The sequence below is a fragment of the Camelus dromedarius genome, chromosome 13 (assembly GCF_036321535.1).
Source record: "Camelus dromedarius isolate mCamDro1 chromosome 13, mCamDro1.pat, whole genome shotgun sequence".
Lineage (NCBI taxonomy): Eukaryota > Metazoa > Chordata > Mammalia > Artiodactyla > Camelidae > Camelus > Camelus dromedarius.
In genome coordinates this window covers 10,582,507-10,605,496 of record NC_087448.1, presented here as the reverse complement: position 1 = coordinate 10,605,496, position 22,990 = coordinate 10,582,507, and the positions used below count along the sequence as shown (strand labels likewise).

General features: G+C 42.6%; 1 protein-coding gene across 5 annotated transcripts in view; it reads left to right on the top strand.

Moving 5' to 3' along the window:
* FARP1 (FERM, ARH/RhoGEF and pleckstrin domain protein 1) overlaps positions 1 to 22,990 on the top strand; it is a 277,276-nt gene that overhangs the window by 7,758 nt on the left and 246,528 nt on the right. The window contains exon 1 of one of the 5 annotated variants that reach the window (XM_031466237.2): positions 11,857 to 11,975. The exons of the other annotated variants lie outside the window; for them this stretch is intronic. The gene's annotated coding sequence lies outside the window, so the exon portion shown is untranslated. Of the gene's footprint in view, positions 1 to 11,856; positions 11,976 to 22,990 lie in introns of those variants that run through there. 5 annotated transcript variants of the gene reach the window in all.

Below are 22,990 nucleotides of genomic sequence, written 5' to 3'. Positions count from 1 at the left end.
ATGGTATGATTTCATTCTTTTTTATGGCTGAGTAATGTCCCACTGTGTGTGTGTGTGTATATATACACCACATTTTCTTTATCCAGTCATTTCAGAGGACACTTAGGTTTTTTCCATGTCCTGGCTGAATAATGCTGCAGAGAACATAGGTGTGCATGTATCTTTTTAAATTAGTGTTTTTGTTTTCCTTGGATAAATACCCAGGAGTAGAATTGCTGGATTGTATAGTAGTTCTATTTTTAATTTTTCGAGGAGCCTCCATACTGACTTCCATAGTGTCTGCACCAATTTACATTCCCACCAGCAGTGCTGGAGGGTTCCCTTTTCTCCACATCGTCGCCAACACTTATTTCTTGTCTTTTTGATGATAGCCATTCTAACATGTTGGCAGACTGATTTATCTTTCATCTGCCATTTCATACTATCTATGAGAAAATGAGTTTCTTATTGTTAATTATGTGGAAAGTGACTTTGTGATCATATCAGGTCATTGAAAGCAATGAACTATTTTAAAGGACTTTAAATATTTGATGGCGAGTGCAAATCTTGTCACTGAGTCTGCATGAACTTCACCTTTCCTCTTAAAATGGCCTTGCAGGACATCTGCTTAGAATTGACCATTTGGGGTTTGGGATCACAGGACATACTTGACAATAATGTTTTATTTCTTTAAGAGAACAAATGATGGCAGTACCTGCCATTTCTGTCAACCTAGAATGGCATTTATCTGCACGTTTAATATTGCTTAGGAGATTTGTGAGGACATTATTAATGAGAGATTAATATCTTCCTTTATAATCCTACAGGATCTTTTGGTCCTCTGACATCAGATCTTAGGTGGGGCCAATGTTATTAGTGGAGTGGGCTGCTCGGAAATGTCAGGATTTGGATAAACCAGAGGTTTACCAAATTAAAAAATTAAACATATGTATTTGTGAACCTGTAAAGAAAAGTTAAATGGTTTCATAATAACCTCAATATTAATCCAAGCAAATAAAGCAGGTGTAAAATATCCAAGTAAACAACTTGCAGAGTATACAGCAATAGTTATTCTCTGTTTTCACTTAATTGATACGACTTTTAAAAACAAATCTGATCAAACAGCAAGTTCATACTGTACAGCACAGGGAACTATATTCAATATTTTACAGTAACTTATGGTGGGAAGGAATATGAAAACGAATATATGTATGTTCATGTATGACTGAAGCATTATTCTATATACCAGAAATTGACACAACATTGTAAACTGACTATAGTTCAATAAATACATGTATATGTATAAAAAAAAACTGGAAGGCAGGAAAAAATATATATTCTGTTACAATAAATAAAACTGCCCACATTTCATCAAAACAACAACAAAAAACCCAAATTTGATCATTCCCCCCCTTAGCATCAAGATGGCCATGTGACCAGGGTAATTTGCATATTCATTGCTTTTTTTATTTTTACTTCACTTGTGGAGTATCAATTCAGCAGATATTTATCGAACAACTGTGTTGAATTACTAGTTACCATTGGTGCCACAGAAATAGGGCTCAGTCCCTGCTGTCAGTGTAGCATCTGAACCAAATGGGAGAAATATCTAGATAATTATAAGAAAAGGTGGAATATGACAAGAGCCTTGCACAAAGTATAGTAACGGAAGGAGTCAGGATAGCAAGGCAGTAGATTCTAGTTAGAAGTGGCGTTTCATTTCAATACAGAAGTTTTGGTTTGTTAGCTTGTTTGTTTATTTTAATGTTCCCTTTGTAGTCTGTTTATTGTAACAGGATTAGAAAAGTATTCATGTATAAAACAGAAAGTGAAAATCCCTTGCAATCCTGCCACTCAAAATTTATGAAAATTAAAATTTGGTTTATTTCCATTTGACTTTTGGCATATTCAATGTATTCCTAGTATTTTTCCCTATACACACAAACATACTTTTTTTTTTTAATTGGGAGAGTGATGCATGTCCATTTAGAAGCCGTTTTTTCCCCTTAACATTGTGTAAGTATTTTCCATACTGAGTTTTCTTTGAAATGAAAATGTTTTATGTCTTTATATATTCCCCTATGTGGCTCTACATAGCATGTATAACGCTGCCTTTGATTGGGCAATTTTTGGTTGCAGTATTTGGCTGCAGTGATCATCTGTACATAAATCTATGGAAAGAAGGTCTGTTTTGTTGCAAGGACAGATGCTCAGATTGAGCTATATGAAGCAGAATAGGGGACTTTTGTGGCTCTCAGTACTCACCCCAGACAGGGGAGAGGTGGGTCATCTCAGGTGGAGATGAGGGTCCAAAGATGCCAGCCTTCTGGGGTTGCCCTCACCATGTCCTGTTTTTTGCTGGGTATTGGCTTCATTTTTCTGGGTCTCTCTACTGGCACTTTGGGACTGTTGCTGGGGATGGTGGGGCTGTCCTGCACATCGCAGGAAGTAGAATATCCATGGCCCTGCCTTAAAAGTCAAGTGGTCCTCCAGTCACGTGAACAACTATTCACACCTTTGCGCAGGTTCTGTTCCTTTGGATGAAGCACTCGTACCGCTCCTGCTGTGATGGAGAATCCCCTAGTGGAGTTTGAACCCCCTGTCCCTACCCCTCCAGGGAAGGACTGCTGTTTAGCTCAGTTGAGGGACCCCTCTTGTGGTGGGTGTGGGAGTTTGGGGTGTACAGGCATGGGATGAGGGTGGGGCACAGTAGCCTTTCCAGATGGATAGGATTGCCAGGGGAAGAAACTTCCTGGGGGAGGGACTGGCAGGGAAGAAATAGGAAGGAGAGGCATCAGTCCATCTCCTCCCAGGGCTGTGCGGAAGCTGGCGGGTTCCCATCACATAAATGTTGCTGTCTGAGAGCACCGAGAGTAGGGATCTCACCTAATGTTCCCTTCGACGGGTGTCATAAGTGATTTTCCCTCCTTAGATATCATCCCCAAACACCGTTCCTCTCACTTGTACTCACACACACCTTCCCGAGTGGGAGGAGAGGGGCAGAGATCGAACTTGCTTGGTGTGAGTTTCTAGCAAAACTGGCCCATACAGGAGCACGCCAGTCAGGCTGGGATGGGAGGGGTGCCTCTGCATTATTTTATTCTCAATGTGACAACCCCTTACGTGATCCCCTGTCTCTGCTTTTGTTCAGAAACACTTAGTAAGCCAAGGTGTTAATTCCTGGCAGCCCTAATCAGTCCCCAGCAAACAGGGCTGTTTCAAGACAACCATGTATTGAGAAGGAAGATGCTCCATTTGTGACACATCTGAGTCTTGCCTGTTTTTCAGATTCCCAGTCAAAGCCATGTCTATGTCGCCACTCCATTGGCTCACCATTTGAGATTGTACACAGACATGTTGGAGAGCTCCCAGGGCACTCTGGGGGAGGTGACAGTGGTGCCAGTGGCGGTGGCGTAACTGGTTTCATACACAGAGTATCTGGCATCGTTGTTACTTCCTGACATGTGAATTTTGCCTTTTTCACCAGTGTTAGTTTCTGGAGGTCAGAAGCCATGTCTCAAACTTCTATCCTGTCTTCCCAGTGCTTAAAAAAGAGCCTTTCTTTGATGGATTAATGGAAATCTTACCATAGGATCCTACGCAACTAGAAGATCACAACTCATTAAATTCTCAGTAACTTTTCCCAAGTTAGAAAGAGTAAAACTCATCTCAGTTTGAACGCAGATCTGTCAAGCACCTTTTATCCGGAGGGCGCTATTCTCGACATTCACATCAGTGAATAAAACAGTCCAAAACATCCTTGTCTTCAGGGGGACCATATATAGTTTTTGGTCCAAACTGAGACATTTTCAATACTGAAAGGACTTGCTAACTGCACGGGATGCCGGAACAGGGGGCGTCTAAGTGGATGGTCACCCTCGTGCTCAGAGAGTGGCCCAAAGTGGGGGCTGATTTTTCCCAGAGGCTGTCGGATGGATGCCTTTGGGACAGGCTGGGGACAGATGCAGCTAATCCCCTGTGACTTCAGGGATGAGCCCACCATTCACTCACCCAGGACACATTTATTGAGAACTTGTGCGAGTCTGCCTGTGTTCTCCTGATAGGTTGTTTGCTCCCAGGTGAGACTGCATTTAATAGGGACATACAGGTGGGAGATTCGTCCTCAGCTGTAGAGGAAGATAACGAATAGAATGGTTTGAAAAACACTGGGCACTTGAGATACAAATCACAGACTCTAAGTAATTTGCTTGTTACTTAGAGTAACAAGTCCTTTTGATCAGCATTTTTTGTTTATTTGTTTTTTCAAGATTTGGAAAGCCACAGGGCTCTAGTCCCTGAAGGTTGTTTAACAGATACATTTCTTCTTAAGGGAAAAGGGAATTGAAATTGCTTTAGAAGGGAAGCAACTGTGTGTTAAAATTTAAAAAACATTTATGTACAGTAAATTTATGTACAGTGAATGACTTTTTCCCCCTGTGTACTGTTCTTAAGTTTTACCACCTGGACTGATTTGTGTGCCCAACACCACAATCAGGACATGGAACATTCTGATCAACTCAGCAAGTTCCCATACGTTGTTCCTTTGTGTCACCCTCCCCTCTCTCCTTACCCAGCCCCTGTGAACCGCTGATCTTCCCTCTGTCACTGTTCTTTTCCAGGATACCATATAAGTGCAGTCACAGAGGAGGTAGCCTTTTGAGACTAGCTTCTTTCACTTACTCTTTGAGATACTTCTCAGCCATTGTGAACATCCATCCTCCTTTCCCTCCTGTTGCTGAGCCGTATTCCATCGTGTGGATGTGCCACAGTTTGTGTAGCCGTTCCCTTGTTGAAAGACATTGGGGTTGCTTCCAGTTGGGTCAGTTATGAATAGAGTGGCTGTAAACGCATGGCTGCTGGGAACTTTCCCCTGCGGGTTTCCATGTGGGCGTGACTTCTCACAGGCAGACACCCAGAAGTGGGGTCCTCACCAGCACTTAATGTTGTCAGTGCTTTTCATTTTAGCCATTTTAATAGATGTGTAGTGGGGTTTCAGCACGGTTGTTTATTTTTTTAAACAAAACACGCTGAGAAAACACCTGTACAAGGGGCTTAACCAAAGATATGACTAGATAGTTTCCTGGACTATCTAGCAGAGGCTTAACAAACTCTGTTAGCTGCCCGCTTTTTGATGAGGTAGATCGGAAAGAGCAATTGTGTATATAAAATGTGAGGCCCTGTGTGTAACAGTGCCAGCAAGAAATAGAGGCAAATAAGAAACCTGAGATATGTGTGTATATAGGTTTGATTTCAGTGAGTATCTTGTTAATTCTCAATATGAATATGCAGTGATAAGAATTAAAAGATAAAATTACTGAAGCAACTTGAAACGCAGTGTAGACGTGGAGGAGGGAATACAGGCTTCGGGGCATGTATTAATATCTACTGCTGCATGACAAATTACTCCTAAACTGAGTGACTTAAGACAGCAGTAAATATTGTCTCTCACAGTTTCTCTGGAGAAGGACTCTGGGAGTTGCTCAGATGGGCAGTTCTGGTTTGGTTATTTGCAGTACAGATGTCAGCTGGGGCTGTAGGATCTGTTTCCAAGAAAGCCCATGGGCTCCTCGGTTCGGGTGCTTGAGTGTCCTCACAACATGGTGGCCAGCTTCTCCCAGAGTGAGTGATTTGTGGGCAGACCAAGGTAGAAACTGCCGCTGTGACCTAGGCTGGTAAGTCATACATTGTCACTTCCACAGTACTCTTAGTCACACAGGCCAGCCGTGGATCAGTGCGAGGTGACTACACAGAATTGTGGGTGCCGGGGGCAGGGATCGTTGGGAGCCATCTTGGAAGCTGGCCATCATGGGCCTTGAGGGACCTGTGTTCAAATCCCAGCTGGTCCCTGAAAAGCTGAGTGGTCCCCAAGATTCACTGCATTTCTGAGTCCCAGCTTCCTCTCTTATTTTAAAAATGAAGATAATAATACCTACAAAATAATGCCTATGGAGACACAAATCATGGATTTAAAATAAATTGCTTATGAAAGTCTTGATCAGCATTTGTTAAGATTTGGAATTTGGGGAATTTGGAATTTCTTTTGGGAATTGAAGATAATATCTAAAAAGGGACTGTCTGGCAATTTATAAAAAGCTCATGACATGGTAGATGTTATTTGTATTATTAAACCATGAAGCTTTGAATCTTAACTCTGCAAAGATTAACACATTATGTAATGACATTCTTTAAAAACATTTTTTTAAACTGAAGTATAGTTAGTTTACAATGTGTTAATTTCTGGTGTATAGCACAGTGTTTCAGTTACATATATACACACACACACATATACACCTTTTCATATTCTTTTTCAAAATAGGTTATTACAAAATAATGGGTATAGTTCCCTGTGCCATACAGTAAAACCTTGTTATTTATCTATTTTATATATAGTAGTTAGTATCTGCAAATCCCAAACTCCTGATTTATCCCTCCACCCCTCTTTCCCCTCTGGTAACCATATGTTTGTTTTCTATGTCTGTGAGTCTGTTTCTGTTTCATAAGTAAGTTCATTTGTGTCATTTTTTTTTAGCTCAAGTAATGACATTCTTTTTAGCAAAGGTATTGGTCACAGCTCTTTTCACTTTCAGATTCTGTGTTTTTTTCTATGTATTTTTCTCTTTCTATTTTTTCCCTTTCCTAAATGGGGAAATCCAGTCATTGTGAATTAGCAAAGACCAAATTCCTCATCTGACTTGGTTCTCAGGTCTTTATTTTTAATAATACCCCCCAAATAAGAAGTATGTTATTTGAGGTCTGCTGTGTCGTGCTGGAAGGGCTTGGACAGACATTATTGATGGGTTTAGAGATGTCTGGAGAGCAGGTATGAAGCATTAGCTCACTGCATCACCGCCTCTTTATAGAGTTTTTAGAAAATGCTTGCTTGTAAAAGTCATTTTAAAATACATAAATCAGCTCCCTTTGACTTTATCGAAACAGTCCAGAAAGCTTTCTTTTTGAAGCGATCGCGATGTGGGATAATGTAGCTCTGCTGCTTTGAACTGCTTTTGTAACTGAGAAATGTGCCTGAAGGAAATCTGGGGTCTTTACCCCATTTTCTTTCCATGCCTCCTGTATTTCACTCTTGACCCTGCCTTGCCCCCCTGCCCCATCCCTACGCTCCTGTTTGTGACGTTCGTAAAACAAACCTCTGGAGCCCTCCTCATTCACATCCTCCCATCTCTACACCTGCTGCTTCCTCTGCTTGGGACGCAAGAGCTTTCTACCCAGTCTGTCTCAGCTCCAATGTCCACCTGTTCCCTGCCCACCTCCTTCCAGAAGATTTTCTGAAGGCTAAAGTCTACCGCAAGTGTCAACCTGGACCTTCTGTGTTTGTACCTGTTTTTTTCTCCCCCCAACTCCTTTTATTTATTTGAGCAGTAACTCGTAACTAGCACCTCTGAGTCCCAGGCTGCATTCTGAGGCTTTACATGTACAAACTCATGTGATCATCCCAACCACCCTGATTTTTAATCCCCATTTTGTATAATAGGAAACTGAGGCACAGAGAGGTTAAGTGATTTGTTGAAGGTCACACAGCTTTCCTGGTGGAGCCAGGAAAAAGGCTCAGAAAGTCTTTCCCCATTTATTGAGAGCAACTTCTGCTTAAGTGTTTCACACCCTCCACTTTCCTGATGCCTGGGAAAGTGCCCTGAATGTAGTAGGTGCTCAGTAATCATTTGTTACTTTAATTCTCTTCATTCACTCTCTTGTGTCTGGGGGTCACCTGCCTCTTCTTTGGGGATTATACTCTTAGATGAGCACATATGTTTAAAATTCTATGTAAAGTATATGTGTTCATGTGCATTGAGAAGAGGGTATTACCTATGTGTTTTTTTTGGATAAGAATAATATCAGTGGTTTTTATTTTTTCCTTTGAACTTTCCTGTGTTTTCTAAACTGCCTATAATGAATTTTTATTGCTCTTATAATTAGCCAGCCATGATTATTTAACATGAGAAAAACAAACTGTTTTTCAAGAGATGGAAGAAAAGAAAAACCTTTTAAGATTTTTTTTTTCTGCAAATTGAGCCAAGCCTGGCCACAAATGTAAACAGTCATCTGAGACATACTTGGGCATTGCAAGTCTTCCCCTGCTGTATTATTGAAACCGTCTACTCAAAGATCATTTTAGTCTTTGTAGTGTTTCCAAGGTCCCTAACAGGAATATTGATGCTCATGACAGTTGGGTGAGAGGTGGTCTTCTAGGGGAGACATTATCAAAAGGTATTTTTTTATTTGTGGGTTGGAAGTTTAAGGTTGTCTGAACTCTGTGCTTCAGGTCAGTGGGATGCTTTTGTTTTGGAGGTGGAATAATTCATCAACATGAACTCAGACTCCAGGTACGGTCTGGGAATAGTCATTCCAAGGTCACATAAATAAATCCCAGTGTCAGTGTTACCAGGTCCAGAGTTGGTGGTGAGGCTTAAGGCCTGTGGCAGGGGAACGGCGAGGGAACGGTTGCTTCTTCCAGGCTGGTAGGTAAATGAGCAAGGACTGCCAGGGACAAGAAACTGTGCTGATGGTTTGATTCCTGAGAGTCTGAGACACGCAGAGATTGTTTGCCCGCTCGCTGTTGCCATGCTGTCTGGGTACCCCTGCCTGCTTGTATGCAGGAGCTAAATATCCAGGGTGGGCATTGTCCATCCCACTGGCTCTCGTCCCCGGCGTCATTCAGTGCTCGGAATGGCCTTCAGTTCTATAGGCTGAAGATGCAATTAGAAAAGTCTGTCTGCAGGGCAATGGTAGGGAAAACCTAATAACCCGTCAGAACCCATTCCCTGAAAATTGCTTGAAAGTCTGCTGTACGCACTAAAAGGACAAACAGCACGTAGCAAACACATCTGGCTTCTCTTTGGAATCAGGATACGGGCTACAGTCTCATACCAGGTACTATACTATATACTAGACAGTGTGCTTGCACTTTGCATATATTTTTATTTGGTCTTTTGCTCAATGAGGAAGGTACTATCTTCATTTTACAGAAGAGGAAGCAGCGACTTCGAATATTAGTAACATGCCTACAGTCACGTAGCCGATCAGTGAAATCAGGCTTTCCTCAAGCCCACACTCTTTTCTGTGTCTCACTTTGGGGTCCTCTTCTAGTACAGGTATCACTGAGCCTGCCAGGCTAGGGCAGCTGAGGTGGATCTTGCAAGTTCAAGGTCAGACCAGGTCTTTATTTAAAAGTGTGTTATTCTGTTCATTGTGAATTTTAAATTTGGGGGGGGGACACGTAACTAGGTTTATTTATTTGTTTGTTTGTTTGTTTCTTAGAGGTACTGGGGATTGAACCCAGGACCCCGTGCATACTAAACATGTGCTCTACCGCTGAGCTGTACCCTCCCCCACACTGTGAATTTTTAAAAATTACATTTGTTTTTTAAAAAAATTATTTGTTAAAAATGATAATCTTAGTTACTGTGTGTTTTGGTGCCCCCCTGAAATTTTGTGCCCAAGGCGAGTGCCTCACTTGCCTGACTGGGGTCCCAGGCAGCCAGAGGTCCTGGACTCAGCACGAGGACAGTCTCATCAGTCAGCCAACAGAGGAGCTCCTTGTCCTTTTTGGCATTGTGATACTATTTTATTTTCCCTTTCAAGGCATTTTGGGGGAATGAGTCACTGGACTTTAAGGCATGTCCTTGGCTTCACTTTTGAAGGTGTTGCTTTGTCTCTGACACCATGGTGGTTGGTACCACGGCTTACTGACCGAAGTTCAGCTTTGAGAAACGGAAGCCCAGTTCTGATGAAAGCCTGTTAGAGTCACCGAGGCTGGCGTTTTGTCGCTTGGTGCTGATGTCAGGGCTGGGGTGGGGGGTGCGGGATGGGAAGAAGATGTGTTTTTAAATTGAAGCCACATAATATAGGAGCTGGGCCTGAAGCTCTCCCCTGCGCGATGCCAGCCTGGCAGGCAGATGCTGCAGTTCTGATGGTGGCCCAGCCTTTGCGGTGCAGGGCAGAGGCGCAGGCCAGCCTGGCGCAGGGGGTGGCTGCCGGCCTCTCCAATGCGATGCTTGCAGAACGGCTTGGGTGGCCTTGGTGGCCTAAATCGAGCCCAAGGCTAGCCCAATGTATTTCACATGGGAACTGGCTGTGTTTCACCGAGTCTTTTTTTTTTTTTCATAAAACATTAAAAAATAACCTTGTTTCTTTTGTATCTATCTTTTTTTTAATTGCAAAAATAATAGGATCATCATAGAAACTTGGAAAAGTAAAGTAGTAGTCTGGAAAAACACACAGATTGCTCTCTTCTTCATATTTGCCTTATATAGTTTTCTTTCCTTTCCTTAATTAAAAAAAAATGCACTTTGTTTTTTAGAGCAGTTTTAGGTCCACAGCAAAATGGAGTGGAAATTATAGAGTTCCCATAGACCCTCCCACCCCCCATTATCAACATCTGGCATTTTCTTTAACTTTTAGATTTTTTACTGTGTTTAATGTTTTCAAATGTATAATATATTGTACATATGTTTTGTGAATTTCTCCCCCCTTAATGTTGCTTCAGTAGTCCCTAAATGAATGTGGTTAAGGTCAGAGGTCTCTGAGGTTCACTTCCTGTTGACCTTTCCTCAGAGGAATGCGGCTGAGCTCACAGTGGGGGGTGGGGGGTCCCCAGATGACCTGCCCTTTGAATATTTATCACGTGGAGATTTCCCAGAGCCTGCTTAGAAGGATTTAGGGGCCAGGAAGACGCCCTGCTCCTGCCTCTTTTACCGCTGGATTTTTTTCCTCTCTGGTGTTTGGGGAGGGGGTGTGGGATCTGCTTTCTGTGAGAAGTGTGAAGCCTTCCTCATGAGTTAGAAAATAGAACCGGAGAGGAATGTTGCCAGAACAGTCTTGACTGTTAAAGGAAACATCTAACTCGGATGGATGCTTCTGGCAGTGCAGACTGCCCAGGCGCAGGCCTGCTGGCCGGCTTGGAGGTGGCAGAAGGTGCAGGATCTCCCAGGGAGGGAGTGGGTGAGAACTGGGGACCCGCTTCAGTGGTGTGTGCTGGGAAAAGTGCCTTCCCTTGTGGATCTGTGGACGCTGGTTTATTTTGTTCACTTCTTTGCGACTGCTGCCTGGCACAGGCCATGGCCGCGGTCGGTGGTCATTACGTCTTGGTTGAAGGAAGGAAAATGAGATCCCCTTTGGGGGCTTCTGAGTAGAATTACCTTGGACCTCTCACTCCTGAGCTGACCTTCTCACCGGCTGTTTGGCCCCCGTGGTCTGTAAAAGCCTTGAATTTATAGTCACACATTGATGACAAACCTTGATTGTCACCATCCCCTCAGACCCCGTTTATCCACTTTAGAGTAGCTGTCCTTTGGCTTCTGGACTTGATTTCAGCCTGTCTCGGGCACGGGCTTGGCCAGCCTCTTGTGAAGTTAGAGATTCTTAAGCAATGTTCTGTGAATGGCTGAGGCGCCTTGCAACTCAGGAGCTTCGAGATCTTAAAAACAAATGCCCATTTAGAGGGAAAAAAAAGCCTTCTTTGGGGGCCATGATATCCTACATTAGTGGCCTATAAATTGAGCCTAGGATGGCCTGTCCTAATACTTGTAATTATCCCCCTTGAGCTGAATTCTGAGTAAATTACTGGGTGGCTTGACTGTGAGTCATGCCATTGGCACCAAATCCGAGAACTAGTCTTACTTTTAGTGAAGAGTAGACCTAATAGCATTTCAGATTGTGGGGGAGTGGAGGGAAGGAAAGGACAAGGAAACTGGCATGTGGGTGTTTTGCCCCCATGGATGTTTGTTGATTGGCTGGCTGCCGTGGTCAGTTGCGAGGAGTGACCGTTTGTTTTAACCCTACGGAGTTTGGTTGAACACCTGGACTCTTCACTTGCCACCCACAGGGCAGCATGTCAGGGGCTCTTGTGGAAAACGGCATTTTAATTGGAGACCGAAAGAGCCAGAAAGTCTGGAGTGCTCTGGGTGAATTTAAGCTGAAGTCTCTTGATGCCTTCAGATTGACCCTCTTGACTCTGGATTTGTATTTGATCACACAGCAGAGTAAGTAACATGCCTGTGCCCTTCCCTTTATATGCATTTTTACGTACTGCCATGAGTCCAGTGGAGGCGTCATTAACCTTTCAGAGAGCTGAGATTTTTGTTTCATAGGAAACGAACTGATATTTTTAATTGTTTTAAGAATGACAAAGAGTTCTTCAGTGCTGTTGTTTTAGCCTCCTCCTCTGCTATCTCGTATTTACTCTTGGGGGAGAGGAACCTCTCTCTCTGTCTCTCCGAGAGAGAGCCCGTCTGGCAGGCCAAGAGCTTCAGCTCTTAGCATCGTCCCAAGTGATGATCTGAGTCTTCCTTGAATCCTACCCTACATCTTTAAACTGCCATGAAGTTTAGTTTGATTTAAAATTCTTTTGAGTCTATTGTTCAGTTTGTTGTCTTTTAAAACATTTAAAACTATACTGTAATCTGGCATATTATGCTGACATTCAAGGAAATGAAGTTTTCTGAGCAGCAGTATCTGTGTTTTAAGACAAATTGTTAATTGAAGGATTAAAAGGTATTATGAGCAGGCTGTTCTGCACGTGGACCAACAGGCCTTGGTTTGCAACCGCACTGATTCAACGTTCCCAGCAGTTTGAACTCTGTCAGGCTGAAGTTTGTTTTAACACAATACTGTGGGAACAAGATTTGTTAAGCAAATAGCGAAAATCAAGTTACATGTGGAACGTTTACTCTCTTTAAGAGAAGAGACTTTCCAACACTTTGGAAAGAATCACTCATGATTCTTGCCCATTAAAACAAGCTTGGTAGGACCTTTATATGATAACCTCCCATCATTTAAAAAAAATGTATCATTCCAGAAATATTTTATGCATAGATGTTTGACACAAATGGTGGCATACGTTGGATACTGTGTTGTATCTTGTTCTCTTTGCTTAAGACACCCTGAAGATTGTTCTATATTAGTGTACAGATCTGCCTCTTTCTTTTTATTGGCAAATAACATTCCATTTTATGGAGGTACCTTGAAGTGTCTGTAAAGTTGTCCCTGTCGATAGACATTTAGGTTGTTTCAAACATTTTGCTGTCAGAAACAATGCTGCAGTGAAGATCCTTGAAGTCTCTTTGTGAGTGTTTCTGAAATAGAAATTCTAGAAGTGGGGTCTGTAGTCAAAGGGTATGTTTGCTTTTAATATAGATATTGCCATATTGCCCTTCAAGAGTTTGTTCTTTTGCTTTATTAACTTTTTTTTTTTTGGCTTGTTTTTTTGGAGGGAGGTAATTAGGCTTACTTATTTATTCTTAATGGAGGTACTGAGTTTGAACCCAGGACCCTATGCATGCTAAGCACATACTCTACCACTGAGCTATACCCTCCCCGCTTAGCTTTAATTCTTACATAGTGCGTGCTTTGTGCTAGAAACTGTTTCAAGTGCCTTCTAGATATTAACTTGTTTCATCGTCAGAGCAACTCTTATAGGTATTAGCGTTGTTACAGCTGTACAGACGAGGAAACTGGGGTCACAGAGCTGACTTAACCCGGTCCAGGGCCACATCCAGTCAGTGGTGAGCAAGAATTTGAACCCAGGCCGTCTGGATCCAGAGTCCTCTCTTAATCATTGTGTTTCACTACCTGTTCCAGAGAGGAGCCACAGTGATGTCGAATGTTTTCACCTTTCCTAGTCTGATCAGTGAGATGTCAGGTTTTTTTTTTTTTTTTTTTCATTGTTATTTGCATTTTTCCTGTTGCTTGTTGAGGTTGGACACATTTTCAGATGTTGACAAGCCATTTGGATTTAGCTGGCTTTCCATCCACTACCTGTTCCTGTCCTTTGCCTGTTTTTCTATTTGAAAATATTTTTCTTACTGATGTGTAGTAATTCCTTTGCCTATGGAGAAGATTAGCCCTTTGTCAAATGTATTTTATTTTATTTAAAAATTTTTTTGGCTGAGGGAGGGAATTAGGTTTATTTATTTTTAGAGGAGGTGCTGGGGATTGAACCCAGGACTCGTGCATGCTAAGGAAGCGCTCTGCCACTTGGGCTATCCCTTCCCCCGTCAAATGTATTTTAAATGCTTTGTCCGACTTTGTACTTTGCTTCTTGGCTCTGTGCATTATCACTCTGCTTCCGCAGCGTCTGGGGTCTAGGCCATGTTTAGAGAGAGCTTCCTCTGTCTGAGAGCATTTTTTTTTTTAAATCTCATAACTTCTTCCAGAACTTTATGGTTTATTTTTAAAAATTTATGTTGGTTCAAAGAGTAATGTGGGATTCAAGTTAATTTTTTTCTGATAATATTTAGTGGTAATGACGGGCGGCTACACAGGAGTAAAAAGCAAACGCGTGGTAAAGGAGTATTTGGTGTCAGGCTGTTGTAGCTGACTCTTGATGACTTAGCTGTGCTGTTAGCTTTGTGGCTCATGTTTATCCCATGGCTATTTCCATTTTTTGCCCTATTTTCCCTTCCCTGCAGTTAAGAACTATCTAGCTTTTCCTCTGCTTCATTTTCCATATACTTACCTAATTCATTCCATGATTCTCACCTCTGGCCTAAATCTATTTCAGTATATTCAAATTTCATCAGATGCTTAGATATTTCCTGTTTTATCCCCAGTCTTCAAGGGTGATTTGTCTGGAGGTCTTCTGAGCTGCTCCGGTCTGGCCTGGTCAGCATCCTGCCATCTCCCCCATGCTTCCCCCGGGGGTGCCCTTTGCCTCCATTACCTGGCGTAGGATCTCTGGCCTGGTCAGCTTCAGGGATCTCCCTGGCTTCTCTTCCTGAAATCTGTTTTCTGGAGCCTGTGCCTTTCCATTTCCATGTTTTTCTTCCTCATTTTGGTGGAGCCCCTTCCTCAGTGTCTGGGGAGACCCTGTGGGCTGGGTGGAACATCTGGAGACAGGATGGTGGGCTGAAAGGCTGTTAAGGTCCCTGTGCGTCCTACTGCAGACAGTGACTTAGCTCTCCAAATCCCTGTCTCACCATGGTTCTCCTCCCCTCCCGCTCCCAGCGTGGCTGTAGGACAGTGCTGGGTAACTCATCTGCGGTGTGCCTGTTATTAGCATGGCATGGAGTCTTCACTGCTGAGCCAGGCACTGTCCTATGATTGTTTCCTTCAGAAACTGTTTTTCCTGGAGAGAATTCACTTCTTAAAAATTTTCATGATTTTCTGTGTACCCATGGCTCAATTCTTGCAAATAAGTTCAACGGACCTGCCAATTTTCCTGCAGCTACTCTTTACCAAACTTTAAAACACAGCCTGTAAACATTCAGTGCCTCCATCTTTTCTCCTTGGTGTGCACTGTCTGCAGCCCCCCGCCTCCAACTCTTGTGCCAGTGGGTTGTACTCTAGGCCTGGTGCACAGCCGTCATTCACAGACTACTGTTCTTCACTCCTGGACCCACTCTTTTCTGGACTCCACATCCTCTAATTTCATGGTATACCCCATTGTTTTAATAGAACACATACTCCAGTAGCTTTCTCAGAAAGATGCAAGGGAGATAAATTTCTTTTGATTCTTGGTGTCTCTTTACTGTAAGCTTAGATTTGCTTGAGAATTTTATTGCATGTGGAATTAAAAATTGAAAATATTACTCTTGACATTTTAAAGACATTGCTTCATTGTCTTCTAGCGTTCTTTGTAGGTGATTTATTTTTTTCTTTATCTCTCTGAAACATTTTAGAGTCTTCCTATCTCATATTTTGAAGATTCACAGTTTTTGGCATATATCTGAGTGGGTCCTTTTAAAATTATTTCTGCTGGGCATTTGTTTTTCTTTTTATTCTGGAGACCCTTGCCTGTCAGTCTGGGTTATTTCTTGAATTAAAAACTTTTTCTTTTAATTCTCTTTCTGTAATTCCTGCTATTTGGGAAATTTAAGAAAATTCTCTACTTTTTAAATTTCCATGCATTTTTTGCCTCTCCTTTCTATGACATTTCCTTAAATAAACCTTTCAATTAACTATAGAAACAAAAAATTTAGTTATCCCTATGGTTGATTTCCAAGAGCTGTTGGCTTTTTTCCCATAGCATCTCTAGCTATATTTTAAGACATGATATTCTTTCTGGGGATATTAATTCCAGATTTAAAAAAACTTTCCTCTGCTCCCTGCAACATCTGGATGTTTTCACAAGGCTTATTTTCCTCCTTTGTGTTTTGGTCCTGACTTTGATTTTATAGGCTTTCCTTAAATATTTGTTCATCTTTATCTGTTATTAAGAGCACGTATTTAGAGTAAGGTACAAAAAATCAGATCTGAATCTCTGTGCCTGTGGATGGGCTTGCCGATAGCTGATTTTTCGTTAAAGTGATGAAGCAGCGACTGGTGGTCTTGTCAGAGGAAACCCTCCAGTGTTAGTGTGTGTATGCATTCAAATTCTCCAGAGAAAAATCCCGCCAGCCTTGCCTGCGATAAGCCTGGGATAAGCTATGAGTATTCTGGAAGCAGGATGGAGGAAGGGGAATATGGGTCCCGTGGGGGAGTCACACTTTTCCTTAATTCCCACCATCTCTGGCTGGGTTTGCAGATACAGATCACGTCACTGTTTCTCATTGTGCCTGCTGGCATTTCTGATGTCCTTGGTTATCTTTCTTTGGATAATAAACCTCTTAGTTGGCGCTTGGGGTAGATAGGAAAAGGGGACCTGAGACCCCAAGATCCCTCCTCTTTATTGGACCCTCATCCTCTGTTCCACCCTGCCTGTCATCCTTCCCTTCAGCGGGAAACTCAGAGGGGAAGGTTTTGTTGGAACTCCTCTGAGCATCACTTAGGAGCTAAATCATCAGCTCCATCTCTCCACTTTCCATCATCTGAGTGTCAGTTGGATGTTTTGTCTGCTGATACCTACATATATATATACATACACATTTTTTGTCCTTTTAGAAAGATATGTTTACTGTCCTTTTGGTAGGTTTTTTGGTGGGAGAGGCAGGCAGGTGGTTTCTCTGCCATGTTCAACTCAATGTTGACTTTATTTTGCCAAAATGTGATATAAAATGATAAAGAAGTTTGTTGCAGAAGCAATAAAATACGAGACCTAAATTGTTCCAAAAATTGCAAATTTTTTCATTTTCTAAGGGTGCAGATTCAGTCTGATATTTATGGATCTGTCTAAGAGAATTTCTGTGATGCGTTATAAGCTATGTCTGCCGTTTGAACATACGTGTGCCCCCACATGTACCGGCACCCTTTTTCCATCTATCTCATTTTTGTCACTGTCACAGAAAAATCAAGGACAGTCTGAGTGGTTTGTTTTTGTTTTGTTTGTTTGTTTGTTTATTTAAATCTCTTGACCACAGATGGGTTCACTCTCCCCGTGGGTGTTTGCCAGCCTCACATCAGGTTAGCCGTTCTCTGCTGGATGAAACAGAGAGAAGGTGTCACTGATGACAGCTCAGGTCCTGCTGGCTTTCTCTGTGCAGTCCTGTGGTGGGGGGTGGGGGTGGGGGTGGGAAAGAGTATGAGAATCCTAGTTCTGCTTAGCCAGGAATGAGACATTTCTGAGTAGGAATCCAGCTACTGATTTAATTTTGGCCGCGGAGGGAGTTCTGGTGGCCCCAGGGAGGAAGTGATGGGAAGGAGGGAGAAATTGGCAGGATAAACAAGGCTCTGAAAATAAGGTGTCATGGGGGTGGGGGATGGGACCAGTCTCTGCCGGGCTCCTTTGCTGGTGCCACTGAGCAGTTATGTGACCCCCTCGGAATTTCCCCATGACCTCCCCTTTTGGCTGCAGCCGAAAGAACGGGACTCCCAGGGCTGCCTCTAACACAGTGCCCTTAAAGTTCAACCTGAAGGAGCAGAGGAAAATTACCTGTGAGCCTGCCACCTGCACGCTGCTTCTTCTTCTTCTTTTTTTTTTTTTTTTTAAGACTTTGGGCAAGTGTGCTCGTTCCCCTGTTTATTTTGGGGGGGAGTGGAGAAGCCGGAGAGAGAAGGAAGTGAGCTCATAACCAGCTTTGGGACACAGTGCTGACTCGTGCGTTTCTTTGTACAGGATTTTGCCAGGCCCTTGACATTCATTTAAAGCAAAAAAAAAAAAAACTTTCTCCTTGAACATCTGTGCAAAATCAGCTAGGGTGGAGGGCTTAGAGCCCAGCAGGAATGTGGGGTAATTTAGCACATTTCTGAAAACTGGGGTGAGAGACTACAGGACCCCCCCACCCCCGTTGTGATGCACTGGCTACAACCCAGCAGCAAAGGCAGGAGGACAAATTGTGCCAAGAAGATGTGTTCAGAGTGCGGCAGAATCACATGGTGAAAAATGTGCAGGACGTAAGTGGGGGAATACGCACTCTAGGGGTTTCATGAATAAAAACAATTAAGAATGTCATTCTCAGGTTTTTTTTTTGCTCCTGCCACATTGGGTATGCACATTTAAAAAAAAAAAAAGCCAACCCAGTTCGCTCAATCAGTTTGGCTTACCGCCCCTTTCAGATGGAGCATCATTTCATTGCATTTTGGTCTTTCTCGTAGCTGTAAGCCAGGAAATCTGTTTCATTAGGTCATCTGTTCCTGAGAGTTCTGCCCTTGCAAAAGCAGTAGAGGAATTTTTATCGGCAGTTGGCATAAATAAAAAAGTCAATGGCAAATTATTCCATGGTTTGCCTTATGTTTCAGGTGGACCTTATGAAAATTCCTTAGAAGGAATTTTGTGTTTTAGGATACCCATCAACCTGGGTGAAATTTCCTCCAGTTTCGGTTTTCATTGACTACAGGATTTTGCCTTTCAACCGGGAGCCTTTGGAATCCTAAGGGGTTTGCAACCCCTGGAATGCAGGCCTGTGAGCCATTTTCAGGATTTCAGGAAGGCTGTGACCAGAATCCCACAGTCATAGGGGCTGGGAATAGGAGTGGGGTGGAGGTAGGGGTGAGGGAGCACCTCCTTAAGTCCCTGCAAATTACAGAAAATATCCAAGTGTTGGGCTTGGCCAGATCTTTCTCACCTGGGTGTGACCATGCACCGTCTCATCCTGATCAGAAGGGCCCGTTGACCGTCCATTACTTGTGCCTTTAGTGAGTGAGTCAGAAGTAGGGTTAGTTGTTTAGCTGCATCCGAGCAGATCTGCTCTTCTGACCAAGGGATTAGGGCGTGATCTGGAAAGGGTCCCCCAATCCATAGAGAATCAAGTGTTGGTAACCCCAGTCCCCACGCTGCTCTGGTCACTCCCCCATTTGCTTTGACAAAGATGGCACAGTCCGGGGTTTGCAGATAGGGCCCCATTTGCAGTTACTGAGGTGAAAACCGGAAAGGGGTCTGCCACAGCCTTGACCTTAGAGTGTGGTGATGGGGAGGACTCAGCTGCCAGTGAGTGGGTGCATTCCACCAGAGTCCTGGCTTTCTTCTTCCCAACTGCAGAATGTTTATTTCATACATTAAAAATACAGAGTAAAGATGGGAAGGAAATTGACCAAAATGTTATCAACTTTTGTTTACCAATGGTATACTGGCTAACCAGTGACCAAATTTAGCAATGCTTTTGCAGTGATCGGCTTTCTGCCTTTTTAAAAATTTATTTTTATTTATTGACTTTTTGATCACCTTTCTGCTTTAATTTTGTGAATTATCAATAATGAGACTGACTCTGTTATTTAAAATTGAGATGAAATATATATATATATTTTATTAGTGTTTATCTAGAATGTTCTCAAAGGTTGATGACTTGAAGCACTGGAGAAAGTTTGAGGGGTGTAGTTGAGTCTAGCATGCCACTGGAATTCTAAAACACATGTAAAGTGTTGTGACAGGAACGCTAATGAGAGATGGAAGAAAAACCCTAGAACAGAGGCTTAGAATTTCTGCTTATCACTGCCCAAAAGTTTCGTATTTCTTCTTTTGTGGAGATTCCAAATGTTTTTGAAAGGCTTGAAAGTGAATGAAAACCCTCTGACAGAAACTTAGGGATGGAGGGGTGTCTAGTGAGTCACTGTGCAGAAGCATTGTATTGTTAGCTTTGGCAGTGACCATTCCGAGAGAGAGCTCTGCACAGTGACTCACTTTCGGGGCACTTGAACACTCTGTCTTGTCTCCTGTCCACTTGCCATCTTCCTTCCTTGAATAACAATAACCAACACTCTTAGAGCACATACTACATGTCAGGCAAGCTTCTAAGCACGTTAGAGTGTTCATTGTTTTCTCAAAACAATATTGAGGAGTAGATACTATTACATAACAAGAAACTGAGGCAGAGAGAGGTCAAGCAACATGCCTGGGGTCACACAGCTGGTAATCGGTAGAGCCATGATTTGAACCCAGGGTGGCGACTGGCCTGTGCCCTCAGTCACTGCCCTACCTCTGACTGGAGCCTGGGCCAGTGGGGATGGGTGGGTGAGGTTCAAGGTTAAAGTTAGGTTGAGGGTTCTGCTGAAGATCTTCTCTGTAGCCGGTGTTTAGGTTGCAGACAGTGGGCAGCTTGATGTAATTGATTTTAGCTTATCAACCAGTCTTTATTGAGGGACCTGTGTGTTGGCCATTCAAAACAGGAGGGATCAGCCATAGTTTCTGTCTTCAGCGAATTCACAGCCAAAGTTGAGATATGAGATACGTTCCTGTGAAAAATGACATAACACACCACAACTCCTTGTAAGGGACTTCATGCAGGCACGTTTGTATTTGTGCAGGGAGAGGAATAGGTTGTCATCTTGAGGGAGAGATGGAGATGAACCCAGAAGAGGCAGTTTCCTCAACTGGCCGCTTCTCCTCGTCTGTAAACAGACTCAAGTCTTTCCCATTTAAAACAACAAAGGTGAACTGAAAAGCTTCCTTCCCAGACTCCCTTCTGTTGACCTGTTCTTCACTCTCAGATGGATTTCTTGAAAGACCCTTCTTCATTTGTTCCTCAGCTACCTCACTTAACATTCATTTTTCCAGCATGTCCCAACCAGGCTTCCAGTGGAATCAGTCCACTGCAATATTTGTTGTCCTGAAACACATACACTTTTTAAAGATCTAAAAGTAGTATGTACTCAGTGCAGAGAAAAAAGCACAGGTACAAAGAATTACAGAAAGGAAATAAGATACTGATCATCTCACTTCTCACAGTTCACCAGTATTAACAGTTTCATGTGTATTCTTTCAAGTATTCTTTCCACTGAGTTCTTTATTAAGACTGTCGTATATAATTTCACAGCCTGCTTTGATTTTTTAATTAAAAAAACGCAGGCACATATATATTTTTTAATTTAACATTTATTTTATGAAAACCAGCTGTCATGTGCCTCGCCCCTCTGCAGACTAATTCTTAATACCTAGAGGCGATCATATCCAAATATTTTAATTCTTATTTTTCTCATGTTTATCTTCCAAGTTTTGGACTAATTTGTTTACGTAATCTAGATTGAGTACAATTCTTAATCATTCACCAGATGTAACCATAAAGCAGTATATGTAATTTCTTGATTTCTTTTTTCAAATTTAGGTTTTACCACTCTACTTGCTAGTATGGAAGATGAGATCTAACTCACTTGCGGGGTTTCCCCAAACACCGCCACTGTGGGATGTGGGACGGGGCCGTGGGTGGGTCTCTCTTCCTGGGCACCGAAGCATCCCCCATCAGAGCCAGTGAGATCAATGAGCTTCCAGTGTGAAGAACCATTGATCATTTGTCAGTTCTCTTTTAGGGTAATAATTCTAGATTCTTCTTTCCTTTAACTGTTTGAGTGGTTCCCATCTTTCCTGCTAGAAGATCTCCTAAAATACCTGGTTATCTCTGGCTGTGTAGATGCCAGAGTGAGGCACTGCAGCAAGGAGCGGGGTGGAGTCCCTGTGTTGATGGGGCTCTTGCCCTGGGGGGCCTCTCCTTTGTGTGACTAGGTTGAAACCCATCTCTTTTTCTTGGGAACCCCAGGGGGAATCCCTGTGGGTGGGAAATGTCCTGCTTCTGCCAGGCTGCCGGGTGGGGAGAGATTTTCCCAGTCTCAGCCGGGCCTCCCATATTCACCCCCTATATGTATGCTCACCTGGTAAGTTAGCCACTCCTGGTAATTATTTTTACGGTGCATATTATTATGTGTCCTTTGCCTTGTTTCTACTCCATGATTACTCATATTTGAAGGACGGTGAGTTGTTTGCTGAATGAACTGATGTGTTGAGGGTCAGAAGGCCGGGTGCGGAGTGTTGTGAAACATCCGCTCATGTTCATTTCATCCACTGTCCTTTCACCAACTCTATTATTTCTTCTACCTTGAGAATAATCTTCCCTCAGTTTTAAAAGTATTTTGATATGTCATTTTAAAGTTTCAGGCTATAATAAGGGTGTGGGAGATTACTTGATAATTGGAAAATTGTTCACATATATTGACCTTTAAAAGCAGTTTATAAATAAACAGTATCTGTGGTGTGATCCTGTTTTTGCTTTTTTCAAAAAAGTATGACTGTGCATTCAAAAATATTGGAAGGACAAAATACCAAAATGTTGTTCCCCAGATTTGTAAAGTCCATTCCACTCTTGCCTGTGGTGGCTGTGGGCAGTGGTCCATCAGGGTGTCTCAGCAATGGTAAGCTCTAGGAGTTTATGAGAAACTGATCTTCCTAACAGACCGTGTCAGTTACTGACCCTGCTCTGCTTTTGTGGTTGAAGCAAGATTCATTTTCATGTTTTTGACTAATACTAACAGTTGGTGATCTTTCAGCTTGTGATTGATTTTTAAGGTACATAATTTTATTGACGGGGTGCTTTGAATGGGGAAGGCCCCATTTAATGATCAGCTCTCTTGAAAAATAAAAAACAACACTCTGGTTCCGAGTGTGCGCTGATTTCCGTGGTGTAAATATTCCCACCACGGCTGATTTCAGGTTACCAGCGAGACATCACTGAACACAGAATTAGAAAGGGCTGCTCAGTGGTAGGGGTGTTCTAGAACATCGTCACTGTATGGATACCTTAGGTCAGATCACCCTGAAGAACACAGATCATAATGCAAATGTAGGAAGATAATTAGGAAGTGATGACATTGGAGTATGTACTACCTTTGTTTTTAATATAGTTTAAGGGCAAGTTTATGTAATTTAGTTTTTAATGGTGTCTTTATATAACAACTGGCTGGTAAAAATTCCTGAAATTTT